General features: G+C 38.4%; 1 protein-coding gene across 6 annotated transcripts in view; it reads right to left on the reverse strand.

The window, feature by feature from the left end:
• The window catches only part of LOC126161898 (transmembrane channel-like protein 5), a 297583-nt gene that overhangs the window by 53868 nt on the left and 230629 nt on the right, over positions 1–13086 (reverse strand). The window lies entirely within an intron of this gene.

Consider the following 13086-nt stretch of genomic DNA (forward strand, 5'->3'; position numbering starts at 1 on the left):
GGAAGACCTGTGTAAAAATTCTGCAGCACTGCCATGGTCACTCACATGTTGTCCTTATGCACTGATCTGTTTATGGGCCCCTAGAGGAACCCTTAGTTGTAAGACCTGACTTTGTCAGGTGAAGGAGGTACAGCAATCTGTATTATTTGTTAAGAATTTTAATAGCCTTGATTTGAATAAAAATAAAATTAGTTTCCTTGATTACCGGTTCTGATTAATTAACAATAATCTTCAGAACTTTGAAAATAAACAGAAAATTGTCTTTCAGTTAATGTGAGCACACAATCTTTTAAACAATTAAAAATCAGTAAAACATAAAAATAATAAAAGGAGTAAAAAACTGCCATACTTAATCAAGATTCTGTATCTAAGTACACTGCTGGCATAATGTCTCACCTATAGCAATAAATGGGAAATTGCCTCTAACTTAAAATGAAAACTTAACAGTCTGTAAGATTGATTGGTTGATTGATTTGGGGGAAGGGACTGAACAGTGAGGTCATCGGTTCCATCAGATTAGGGAAGGATGAGTAAGGAAGTCGGTCATGCCCTATAGGAACCATCTCAGCATTTGCCTGAAGTGGTTTAGGGAAATCATGTAAAACCTAAATCAGGATGGTCCAATGCAATCTTGATCCGACATCCTCCCAAATCCAACTCCAGTGTGCTACCCACTGTGCCACCTCACTCGGTAATCTGTAAGGTCATACATTATTTATGAAGGTATTGCCTACTAAGGAATCTGTATGTAAGATGCTTGGCTGTTAACTTTTAAACCCATCAGAAGACTAACCTTTATGCATGCTTGTGGTTTGCCAGTACAAATGACTGATAGGCAGCACAAAAGTACATATAATAACAATTTTAAGACACAAATATAATAATTATTAATATTATGATAACATTTCTAAAAAAAATTAAGACGAGTATGAAATCATATATGAAAATTATAATCACAATATAAAATCCATAACAGCAGCATCAAGGATACATTAGAACATATATTAATTAATAAATGCTAGCGTTAAAAGAAAGGTTAAAAAGAAATTGTAATTTCTAAATTATAAATTAAATGAAAACTCATAAGAAGAGTGCTTTAATCTAATATTAAAATTGTTGTTAAAGGCCAATGGTCGGCCACTATGATTGAGATGCCATCTCCCAGTAGGTGCGTGTAGTGGAGCCGATGTCATCACATGAGCACAATGGGCTCTTGGAAGGTGGCGGTTCTATACTAGCAGTCCACCATGCGGAACACATTCAAAATTCATTCCTTGGCACACATCAGTGCTTTTGAAACACCAAGCTTCCCCTGCTTAAAGTAGGTCATCAAAAATATTAAAATAGTTAATATTATCTGTGCCAAAATGTTGCCTTAATAGCCAGTGGCTCATGTGAGTAGAAATGAACAACAGAGGGGCTAAGTCCAAGCACCATGGTGAGTGATTAAACACTTCCCAGTGAAAACACAGCAGAAATGGCCTCATTGTCCCTGCAGCATTGGCCAAGAATTGTCATGAAGAAGGAAATGAATGACTGTTCCGTTAAGTGAGGTAGCAAGAATTCAGACGAAACCTCTTGGCACTCACTCATATTTGGCCAGAGAGACTACTGTTCTAGGCATCTTTACATGCTTACTGCATGTTCATAACCGAAAAGAGTGACATAATGTGATCGACAGGCACACCTACAGACACTTCCCAACACATATGTGTGAAGCTTCATTGGATTCTCATTATAGTTTCCATTTCATAACTTGTCTGACCTTGCTTTCTGAAAAGGCCTCTTGTAAATGCGCAGTTTGTTGATGCTACACTATTCGGATGCAAACATAAAGCAGGCAAATCAAAACTACACCATTTCATTCTTTGAGTAAGTTACAAAAAGTGCAGTAAGTTCCAGGAGAGAGAATGTCGTCTCGGAGAGATTGCTACTAGGAGCTAGCTGCCTGAAAAGAAATCTGTATTTCTTTTTCCTTTAGTGGCTGGCAAAATCACATGGGACATACTGATGACAAAGTTTAAAGAAAATGATGCCAATCAGTCAGTTCATCATCAAACAGTATAAATGTATTGGACAAAATATGACAATTTGTCTGGATTAAAGGGATACTAGAAAGAGAAGTGCTACAGCCTCACATCTACAAATTGCAATCTGCATGGATAATGATTGAAAAATTAAGCTCTAGAGGGAATAGGAGCTTGCTTTTGAGTCAAAGTCATCAAGATTATGAAGTATGATGGTCAGCAAGTGCTGCAGTCAATGAAGAAAGGAAATTTACTAAACATAATTAACACATTGATGGAAACAGTAAAGAAGTATGATATTGAACTAAACCAAGGTCAGTCAGAAGTAAGAAGAACATTCAAGAGTGAAAAACTGTAGGAAATCTTTATAAAAAACAAGGTTAGGGTAAAACTGTGACTGTTTCCAGTACTTCAGTAGTCTTCGGTAGTAAATTAGATCAAGTATTTGTATCACATATGCAGTATTCATGAATAATGTTGGGTGCAGAGTTAGAGAAGCTGCTCAAATGAAGCTATGCCTGTAGTACCAAAGTGCTTTTCCAAGGAGAAAAACAGGAAAGAAAATACCAGTAAGGGTTTGAGATGTGGTACTTTTAGCCACTGAATCAAAGGTGAAAGGGTCTGCGGATTGCATAAGAAGAAAATTGTTACTGGATGATTCAAGAGGGTGATATTAGTACTACAGGATGAAGAAGGGAGCAGAATGTAGGGATACGTGGAGAAGAAGAGCAATGTGCAGTACAAAGGGAACTTAGTATCTAATGCGCGAAATGCCTGTAATTCACTACAAGTAGAGTTCATAATTCCTCAGGTTTTCTATATCTGGAGAAAAATACTCTTCACTTGGCCTCACTGAAAAATGAGATGTTTTTAGGAATGGATGGTAAGTGTAAACTATGGGAACTAGTGTTGATGTATCTCCTTTAGCAAACAGCGTAAAAGGGGCACATTGTAACCAACAGTCCAAACAAGGTGTTCAGTTTTTGTGGCACACTGGCAGCATTGCTGCCAAGAATGGTTAATTACACCACTTTTCCTGCTCCTAAGACAACTATTGGTAGTTAGAAGGCCTTCTTGGAAGGCAAATGACCATGTGAACGACACCATGATTTGCCATTGCATGCATGGCTGCTGGTCACCTTCCCTGAATGAGAAGTGTGTGGAGGCTTTTGTAGTGGCCTGGACTGTGATCTCAGGTAAGTATACTAGAACCACATACCTTGCCATTTGGTGGGGTGGCTTATGTGCCTCAGCAATTCAGATGGCAGTGCCGTAGGCACAACCACAAATGTGTGGATCCTGAGAAGGGCCTGCAGCCTTTTCAGTAGTTACAGGGACAACAGTATGGGTGATAGACTGATCTGGCCTTGTAACGTCCACCAAAAAAGCTTTGCTGTGCTGGTACTGCGAATAGCTGAAAGCAAGGGGTAATTGTTCCTGAGTGAATGCAGCTCTACTGTACAGTTAAATAATGATGGTGCCCTCTTGGTTAAAATATTTTGGAGGTAAAATAGTCCACAATCAGATCTCCAGGTGGGGACTACTCAGAAGGATGTTGTCATCAGGAGAGGAAAAAAACTGGCATTTTAGGGATCAGAAAATGGAATGTTAGATTCCTAACCAGGCAGGTAGGTTAGAAAATTTGTAAAGGGAAATGAATGAGTTGCAGTTAGATATAGTGGGAATTAATGAAATTCCGTGGCAGGAGCAGCAGGACCTCTTGTCGGTTGAATAAAGGGTTATAAATACGAAGTCAAATAGGGGTAATGCAGGAGTCAGTTTGGCTGGTTGATTTGGGTGAGGGGACCAAATAGAGAGGTCATTGGGCCCATCAGATCAGGGAAGGGCAGGAAAGGAAGTTAGCCCTGCCCTTTCAAAGGAATCACACTGGCATTTGCCTGAAGTGATTTAGGAAAATCACGAAAAACCTAAATCAAGATGACCATCCTCTCCAGTACAAGTCCAGTGTGCTAACAACCATGCCGCCTCGCTCGGTCAGGAGTGGGTTTAATAATTAATAAGTCCATACCTACCACAGTAGTGCATGTCTATATACCAAATAGCTCTGCAGATGGTAAAGAGAATGAAGAAACGTATGATGTGATAAAATAAATTATTCAGATAGGTAAAGGAGATGAAAATTTAATTGTGATGGAGGACTGGAATTCAATATTAGGAAAAAAAAAAAGAGAAGGAAAAATAGAAGGTGAATATGAACTGGGGGAAAGGAATGAAAGAGGAAGCCACCTGATAGAATTTTACACAGAGCATAATGTAATCACCACTAATACTTGGTTTAAGAACCATGAAAGAAGGTTGTATATGTGGAAGAGACCTTGGGACAGTGGAAGGTTCCAGATGGATTATATAATAGTAAGACTGAGATTTCAGGATCAGATTTTAAGCAGCAAGAAATTTCCAGGGGCAGATGTGGACTCTGACAACAATTTATTGTTTATGAACTGTAGATTAAAGTAGAAGAAACTGGAGAAATGTTGGAAGTTATGGAGATGAGACCTGGTCAAACTGAAAGAACCCGAGGCTGTTGAGAGTTTCAGAGGGAGTATCAGACAAAAGTTGACAACAGAAGGGGAAAGGAATACTTTAGAAGACAAATGGATAGGATTAAAAAATTAAATAGTGAAGGCAACAGAGGATCAAATAGGTAAAAATACAAAGCCTACAAGAAATCCCTGGATAACATAAGAGATATTGAATTTAACTGATGAAAGAAGAAAATTTAAAAATGCAGCAAATAAATCAGGTGAAGAGGAATACAAATGGTTAAAAAATGAGACTGACAGGAAATGCAAAATGGCTAAGCAGGAATGGCTACAGGACAAATGTAAGGATTTACAAGAATATTTCACAATGGGAAAGACAGATATGGCCTACAGAAAAATTAAAGAAGCCTTTGGGGAAAAGAGAATCAGCAGTATGTATAACAAAGGTTCAGATGGAAAACCAGTCCTAAGCAAAGAAGGGAAAGCTGAAAGGTGGAAGGAGTATACAGAGCAACTATTCAAGGGAAATGAACTTTAAGGCAAATATTATTGAAAGGGAAGTGGATGTAGATGAAGATGAGATGGGAGATATGATACTGCAAGAAGAATTTCACAAAGCTCTATAAGATGGAAGTCGAAACAAGGCCCTGGGAGTAGACAATATTCTGTCAGAACTACTGATAGCCTTGGGAGAGCCAGCCATGACAAAACTCTTCCATCAGGTTTGCAACATGTATGAGACAGGAAAAATACCCTCAGGATTCAAGAAGAATGCAGTAATTCCAATTCCAAAGAAAGTAGTTGCTAACAGGTGTGAAAATTAACGAATTATCAGTTTAGTAAGTCGTAGATGCAAAAAGCTAACATGAATACAGAAGCATGGAAAAACTGGTAGAAGCTGACCTTGGAGAACATCAGTTTGGATTCCACAGAAATGTAGGAACACATGAGGCAATATTGACCCTAAGACTTATCTTAGAAGATAAGCTAAGGAAAGACAAACTTATGTTTACAGCATTTGTAGACAGAAAAAGCTTTCGATAATGTTGACTGAAATGCTCTCTTTCAAATTCTGAAGGTATCAGGGGTGAAATACAGAGAGCAAAATGCTGGTTTTGTCACTTATACAGAAACCAGACGGCAGTTATAAGAGTCAAAGGGCATGAGAGGGGAGCAGTGGTTGAAACGGAAGTGAGACAGGGTTGTAGCCTATCCCCAATGTTATTAAACATGTATGTTGAACAAGCAGTAAAGGAAACCAAAGAAAAATTTAAAGTTCAGGGAGAAGAAATAAAAACTTCGAGGTTTGCCAATGACATTGTAACTCTGTCAGACACAGCAAGGGACTTGGAAAAGCAGTTGAATGGGATGGACATTGTCTTGAAAGGAGGATATAGGATGAACATCAACAAAAGCAAAACAAGAGTAACGGAATGTAGGCAAATTAACTCAGGTGATGCTAAGGGAGTTAGATTAGGAAACAAGACACTTAAAGGAGCAGATGAGTTGTGCTATTTGTGCAGCAGAATAACTGAAGACGGCCAAAGGAGAGAGGATATAAAATGTAGACTGGCAATGGCAAGAAAGACATTTCTGAATAAGAGAAAGTCGTTAACATCGAATATAGATTTAAGTTTGAGGAAGTCTTTCCTGAAGGTATTTGTCTGAAGTTTAGCCATGTATGTAAGTGAAACATGAAAAATAAACAGTATAGCAAAAAGAGATTAGAAGCTTCCAAAATGTGGTGCTACAGAAGAATATTGAAGATTAGAAGGGTCAATCATGTAACTAATGAGGTGGTACTGAATAGAATAGGGTAAAAAAGAAATTTGTGGCACAACTTGACCAAAAGAAGGGATCAGTTGATTTGACACATTCTGAGACATTAAGGGCTCACCAGTTTAGTACTAGAGGGAAGTGTGGGTGATAAAAGTCATAGAGGGAGACCAAGAGATGAATACAGCAAGCGGATTTAGAAGGATGTAGGCTGCAGTAGTTATTGGAGATGAAGAGGCTCAGACAGGATAGACTAGCATGGAGAGCTGCATCAAACCAGTAGTCAGACTGAAGACCATAAAAACAACAGTTCTCATTGAACGCCCATTACTCATTGAGTATTAGTTCACGAGCATTTTTCTGTTTACTATAAATTTATAATTCTTACAGTAAAGCACATAGGATGCAGTGTGCAGCACTTCCATATTATACGAGGTGCATTCAAGTTCTAAGGCCTCAGATTTTTTTTCTAATTAACTACTCCCCCGAAATCGATGAAACTGGCGTTACTTCTCGACGTAATTGCCCTACAGACGTACACATTTTTCACAACGCTGACACCATGATTCCATGGCAGCGGCGAAGGCTTCTTTAGGAGTCTGTTTTGACCACTGGAAAATCGCTGAGGCAATAGCAGCATGGCTGGTGAATGTGCGGCCACGGAGAGTGTCTTTCATTGTTGGAAAAAGCCAAAAGTCACTAGGAGCCAGGTCAGGTGAGTAGGGAGCATGAGGAATCACTTCAAAGTTGTTATCACGAAGAAACTGTTGCGTAACGTTAGCTCAATGTGCGGGTGCGTTCTCTTGGTCAAACAGCACACGCGCATCCCTTCCCGGACGTTTTTGTTGCGCGTCAACATTGCTTGGCAACATGCCACACGGGCAGCCGTGTGGTCGTCCATCAGGATTCGTGGCACCCACCTGGATGACACTTTTCGCATTTTCAGGTCGTCATGCAGGATTGTGTGCACAGAACCCACAGAAATGCCAACTCTGGAGGCGATCTGTTCAACAGTCATTCGGCGATCCCCCAAAACAATTCTCTCCACTTTCTCGATCGTGTCGTCAGACCGGCTTGTGCGAACCCGAGGTTGTTTCGGTTTGTTGTCACACGATGTTCTGCCTTCATTAAACTGTCGCACCCACGAACGCACTTTCGACACATCCATAACTCCATCACCACATGTCTCTTTCAACTGTCAATGAATTTCAATTGGTTTCACACCATGCAAATTCAGAAAACGAATGATTGCACGCTATTCAAGTAAGGAAAAGTCACCATTTTAAGTATTTAAGACAGTTCTCATTCTCGCCGCTGGCAGTAAAATTCCATCTGCCGTACGGTGCTACCATTTCTGGGACGTATTGACAATGAACGCGGCCTCATTTTAAAACAATGCGCATGTTTCTATCTCTTTCCAGTCTGGAGAAAAAAAATCGGAGGCCTTAGAACTTGAATGCACCTCGTAGTTAATATCTTACACCAAATGCCACTCTGCAGTGATGTATATGCCGAAAGCTGTCTTATTCTGGATGTGTGGGCTCTGTAATATGTCTGGCTGACCAACAAAATATAGGCCACAGTCATTGCATTTAACTTTCTGTACTCCTGAACTAAGAAATATGTTTAATTGAGGAGCAATTTTATTTCAAAGATTTGATTTTAAAGTGTTTGTAGTTTGGCACTCTTATCTTTATGTTAGTTGTCCAAAAGTACTGCTCAACTTTCCATAACATTTGGCAGGTATGTGCCCTGGAAACATTTTTTTTTGCCTTTTCTTTGTCGTTCTTGGTCATTGTCTTGTTATTAGCAATTTGTGAGAGCTTCCCTTTTTTAAATTTATTATGAATATGAGATACATTGACTGTTTTGTATGCATTAGCTACTGCAATCTGTTTTAAAATTTCTCTGTCTCTGTTGACTTCACTCTGCCGTAACGGTAACTACACATGCCTATTGGGAGGTGGCACCTCAGCCATAGTGGGTGGCCACTGGCCTGTAAAACACTGAGGACTGGGCAGCTTGTGTGGAGTTCAACTGGCTGATCCTGAACTTTCTCTTTATTTTTCTGAATTTTATGAAGTGGTTTCTGCTGCACAGAACATAAGTCAGTCTACTGTATGTGAAAGCATGGTCTTTATTCTACGAAATGGTGTGAAGCAGCATAGATTTACATTGGCAACCCAGTTTTCCATGAAAAAATGTTGTATTCACAACAAGGAAAATAAGTTTTTTGTTTCCCAAATGCAGATAGAATTCCACGTTATTGCTACTGAAAATGAAGCAGTTTGAAAATGTAGGTTTTTGTTGAAAATTACTTTGCTATAAAATCCTTAGTATGAAAAATTCTGAAGCATTTTGGTAAACAATATTCTATGTAACAGTTTTCACAAAAGCAACTGGTATGTTCTCTCACCACTTTTTGTGATCTTATCTTGATTTGTTCTACAAATATCTTACATTTCCTCTGAAGCTATTTTAGTACTTCTGTAGCTAGAATCGATTTAAGATGATGTCTTCCACTGAGTCTCTTTATAGGTGAACAGTTTTGAGCAGAAGGTGATCCAACTAGACCTCCATTGTTCACCAATGCTGCAGCCAATTTGGTAACAAATTCGACAAGATATATGTTAGTAGGCCTTGACTTTTTATAGAAAACATAGGAGTTTACAATCATGATCATGAAAATATTAAAAAAAGCTTTCATCCATCACTTTATTTTCATCCTCTCAAAAGGATAGCAGCCCATTAGCTGGTCACTGGGATCCTCACCAACCTTGTTTTTATTGCAGTCCAGAATACAGGCAGGATTCATCTTCCCTATCATTCCTAATTTTGTTCAGACATTGACATTGGATGCAGTCATTTTGTGTTTTCTCATCAAAAGAAATACATGCCTAGCCACTTTCCACTTCACAAACAGCAAATGGTCTCATCTACAAAACAAAAGCTGCGAACTGTACCCTGTATGTGATGTGTCTTTCTAACATTCATCTAGGAACAGATTACCTTCCAACGAATGTCACTTTAAATTAAATGACTAATTTTATAGAATAATTACTGATGAACTAGCCAGAACTCAAACAAACGTTACGTTCAGAACATGTGTTCCCCTAGCTAAACAACATGTACCAACCACAGACATTTAAGTTTCAATAAAATATTTATTGCCCATTAAATTCACACTAAATGGTCAAAATCAGAGAGCTAAACAGTTTATCACAAAAATCCTACGTCCTCCTGAACACAAACCGACAAATAATCAGAGTTCCAACAGTAATTCTAAGTACCACTGAAGTCATGCCAAAATATTTCTATCACCGAAACAGGTGTGACCAAGTTAGCATCCATAAACTTTCAACCAGCTCCAGTACCAACTAACTATAACTGCCCTCCAAAACAGTCTAACTTGGACAGACCTTGAGCAATATTGCTGCCATCCTTATAAAGGTTTGGTTCATGAACTTAATGATTACGGCACCCTAAGCTAGTAATGCATTGACATCACATAATGACATCATCACCAATATTTTACACAACTTTTTATCCATTAATTTAAACAGAAATCTGAATGTGCCATAGGCTGCATGTTGAAATTCTACACAAGATTCATATCCTACAATAAACTGTACAAGCCATAGTTTGCTCGCAAATTAACTTTAACTTTAAGCATTTACAATTTTGAATTTACAATGCTGAAAGTAGTTTATGTCCCCATGTACCTTTAACAGTTATCATACAAACATCAACAGTACTTTATTTTAATTGTAAATTGGCTCATCTTGCCATTCCATAGCCAGATTTTATGCATTTCTATTCAGTTTCAACTCATGGGCAGAACTATTCAAATTTAACTATAAAAAATAAAAATTATAAATCTTATAATCCAAATAGTGGGATGGTGTAAATTAATGCCTGCCAACATGGAGTACTGCCTGCTAAATGTGTGTCTTGTTTTCAATCAAAAGAGATGGTTATTAAATTAAATGTCCAACTGAATGTCATCAACAGAATAAATAATAAAGTTATAAAATATGAAGATAACTCCGTTGATATACATTTATAAGTGCTACAATACGTGAGCTCGATTTCTTGTTGTGATAAATAGTATTGAAGTTATAAATTATTTAGTGAATAATATTGAATCTAATCTACTTGGCAGTGTATCTCTCCACAGACTCAATTCCCTGGACATATCTGCATATCATTGGAATTGTATAGACACTCTCTTTCCAGTGACATCTTGTGCTCATGTGTACATAGCAAGGTTTGTGCTGCATTTGCACAAATGTGAGCAATACTTTAATACTTCACAATCTTCAAAAGCTTGCTCATGTCACTAACAGGTCCAGCGTGCTTTGTCAAAGAGCATGTGGACAAACTTCTTGGTGGCCATCACAGCTTTTGACAGAGCAGAAGATGCCCTCAGCCAGTGGTCACAGGCAACATGATTGCCTGACGCCTTCTTTTTCTTCACACGTGTCATGCATGCACATAATTCAAATGCTGCACCCAAACAAACTTAATTGAAATGCACAGGTCTACCTTGTCCTGTTAAAAGGTTCATCTTTTTTCAGCTTGTGGGAACTAGAACTGTTTCACAGTATGGTACTGGAAGGCCATCTTGAAAATAAGCACAATGTGTGTAGCAGACAATAACTGATCCCCTCTACACTGCATGTTACCCCGTGAGGCACATTGTGTGGCAGCAAGGGGAATGTGAATGCTGCAAAGCAAGTAACAGTGTTCCTTGTATTTCTTTCCTGCCCCACCAATATGAGTGACAGGTGCTTTTTTTTTGGGGGGGGGGGGGGGGTGGGTTGTTTGTAGTGCAAGCTTCATGGACTACCTCTATACAGACAACAGACATAAGACAAATGTAGTAATATATTTATGAAGCTGAGAAACAACCAGCGTAGTTCCTATATTGCTCCACCTTTGGAGTATAACCCATGCTATATTAAAGCTATGTCACCATCTCCAAAGTGTTGACAACAATTTAATATTAGATTAAAACATTCTTCTGATCAGTACTAATATCATTTGAAATACAGATATCACATTTCTTGGTTTTAACCTTTGTTTTAATAGCTACCATCTGATAATTAATGTTTTTCTTATACTATTGACACAGCTATTGTGGATTTTATATTTATATTGTGATTGCCATTTTCATGTACATCTTTGTGCTTATTTTTTTTAACAAATTATATCTTGATGCTAATAATTACTTCTATTGGTTTCCTAAAATTGTCACTCTGCATACTTGTGTGTCACCTGTCAGGCATTACTGGCAAACCACAGTGGGTATGAGCAGCTTGTACATAAGTCATGCTTCTTTGACCAACTTTTTACTATAGATGTGTTGCACTTAATACTTACTTTCAGATTCCTTAGCAAGCATGGTACATTTCTAACTATCTTCATGTTTTAACACTTTTGTCTTAGAGATGGTTAAGTTTTTACATTGACTAAATGTCAATTTTCTGTTCATTTTCATAGGTCTGAAGATGATTAGTAATCAACTGAAGCTAGTAATCAGCAAACTGTAATTTTATTTTTTACTGCGATCAAGATTTAAAATATTTAAACAAACTAAGTTAGTCGACGCAGGATGCAAGACACTTTGTCTGGTTCAGGTTCATTGATGATATCTTCGTGAACTGGACCGAGTGTCAAGACACACTATTCTCTGCCAGTCACAGCTTTAACACCTTTCCTCTGTCCATTTCATACTGTCCTGCTCAGTTCAGCATTCTGCCTTCCTGGATGTTGACCATCAACTTTCCAACAGCTCTGTAAAAACTTTCATCCATATAAAGCACACCAACAGTACTTCTATTTCAATAGCTATCATCTGTTCCATGTTAAAAATTCTCTGATGTATCATCCAGCCATTCAAGGTCAATCTGCTGTAATGATCAATCCCTTACCTAGTAGGCAGAAAGTTTTATTAATGCATTCACAGCCAGCACAATCTCCAAACCTGGACCCCAAACAAATCTCATAAGTCATATTCATGTATGCTCCTAATTCTCCAACAAATAGATCCACTAATCAGCTAGTAAGGAGCACACTCCAACTTCAAATCCAACCCCAGCCTCCCACCCATTCCCTCGCACACAGTTAGCCAATACACTTTGGACTGAAATGGCATAACCTCACCTTTCATCACACTCAAAATGAGGAACATCTTTCCAAAAATCCTTCACTCCTCTCCCAAAGTAGTATTCCACTGTACACATAATCTACTCTCACTAACCACACAAACCAGGAAATGACAAGATTTGGGTATAACACAAAGGTTCAGCAAACCGAAACCCATAAGGGGACCTCACAGTAGCCAGATGGAATCTGCAAGTACACTAACAATGCAGTATCACTGGAACTGCCTTGAAAGTGCTCGACAGTGTCAAAGCTGAAACACTACTGGCAGTCAGTGGGTAGTGTACTTCAATGACATCAGTGTTGTTTTAAAGTATGGATGTATGCTGACATGCAGCAAAGAAACATCGCAGCAAACTCATAAGACAGCATGCTTGTCACAGCACAATGGAGACTTACAGTAATAAAACCTAATTTTATTAACTGAAGTAACAAACATTTGCTGAACTAGTGTTTATACATAGACGCTAAGGTTTCCAGTTTCCATCCTTAAGATATGCCTATAGACACATTATGGGTTACCCTGTTAACTGCTGTCCCTACTATGAGTGCTCACAATTGCTAATTTCCAGTATTTTTTAGTAACATTTACCTGAACATATATCTTAAAGTAA

The sequence above is a fragment of the Schistocerca cancellata genome, chromosome 2, assembly GCF_023864275.1.
Source record: "Schistocerca cancellata isolate TAMUIC-IGC-003103 chromosome 2, iqSchCanc2.1, whole genome shotgun sequence".
Taxonomy (NCBI): Eukaryota; Metazoa; Arthropoda; class Insecta; order Orthoptera; family Acrididae; genus Schistocerca; species Schistocerca cancellata.